We start from the raw sequence: 1459 nt of genomic DNA on the forward strand, positions 1-1459 counted from the left end.
AGCTGTCCGTATTTTAGCACCACCTTGCGAGCAGAGCGTCTTTTGAGTTCCCCAGGAAAGATGGATTCAAGGAAAAAGTTCTGTTGCCCCAGGTAGAGCTAGTAGCTGGGAGAACCTCCTATCGCAAAAAGGATCTGGAACGAGTAAGGAAAACCGTCACCGTTGCCATGACACTTAATTTATATAATTAAAATTTAAATTTCTCGTCAGTGGTTGGTTTCGTAGTGTAGTGGTCATCACGTCTGCTTTACATGGATCGAACTGATCGAAAACCGCAGAAGGTCGCCGGTTCGAGCCCGGCCGGAACCACATATTCTTTTTTGTTATCTTCCAAATTGTAAAATTTTTAGTAATTGTTATTATTAGTGATCATTTTAATCTTCAAACGAGTAATCGAATGCTTTTTATTTTATGACACGAAAGTGTTTGTTCGCCATCATCTTTATAGATATTTAAACCTTGTTTACCATCAAATAGATTTTTTTTCCATTTTCAGTATCACTGAGATTAATCGAAAGGTTGAATCGTAGAAATTTTTCCTTTGATTCTCGTTTCCTGCGTACTTTCGTTTCGGCGTGCTAACGTACGTAAAAATAGAACACTTCATCGCCAAGCATGATCTGAACGATTCAGTTTAATTAAATCTTTCCTAGTCACTTTACCTCCCCTTTTTTTTCTTCAATCCACAGAAATGATTTACTTATACTTAAATTGTGTTTAATCGAAGACATTTAATGCCAGAGATTTTTTAAAAGGCCGACCGAAAGATGAACGATTCGAAGTCATAAATGGCAGCCATTTTGTTTACATGCGGCATTCCTTTTGAAAAGAAATACGCGGGCTCAATTAAATTTCTGGCGGGAAGTTGTGACGTTATGACCGCGACTCGGATTTCATTCAGCTGGAGCTTGCTTGCGGTGTCGTGTGTTGGTCCTTTTGTGCAAGACAGCTGTGTTGTGTTTTTTTCTTTGCAGGTAGGTATGGGAGTAAAATAGTTGCTTTATTTTTTCAAATTCTATAGATTTTTAACAAATATTGACTCAATTTTATAATGGGAAATCGCCAGTATGCGTTGGGGCAACGCAGCATGGATCGAAGATGAAAGAGTTCGTGTCAAAAACGAGGGCTTCAAAGTTCGTATGCAGTGGTCATTTAGTCAGTTAGCCAATCCTCTTTTTGCCTTGTGGCAAATTTGTCACCGCTGGCTTTGGCCCTGAGTCTTCCGCCCTGAAGTTTCGAAAGAGAGATGGTTTTCTTTTAGCCCCTTTTGCTGTTGTCGTTTACGTAGACTACGTATATCGTTTCACGGTTTGTTTTGTACGCTGGTGACAGACTAATGTGCGTTTGTGCAGGGTCCGTGGGATTCAGTTCGCTGCCTAGTTATATTTGGACGTGACAGGGTATTTTCCTGACGCTTTGCATACTGCTAAAGTTGTTGAATTCCCTGCTTATCAGGGTC

General features: G+C 40.1%; 1 non-coding gene across 1 annotated transcript; it reads left to right on the forward strand.

Annotated features, from left to right (window-relative positions):
• The first annotated feature begins 215 nt into the window (after positions 1-215).
• On the forward strand, positions 216-309 carry Trnav-uac (transfer RNA valine (anticodon UAC)). Its single transcript has 2 exons — positions 216-252; positions 274-309. It is a non-coding gene; the product is annotated as a tRNA-Val (tRNA).
• The last annotated feature ends 1150 nt before the right edge of the window (positions 310-1459 follow it).

The sequence above is a fragment of the Oculina patagonica genome, chromosome 2 (genome assembly GCF_052425735.1).
Source record: "Oculina patagonica isolate OP01 chromosome 2, crgOcupat, whole genome shotgun sequence".
Taxonomy (NCBI): Eukaryota; Metazoa; Cnidaria; class Anthozoa; order Scleractinia; family Oculinidae; genus Oculina; species Oculina patagonica.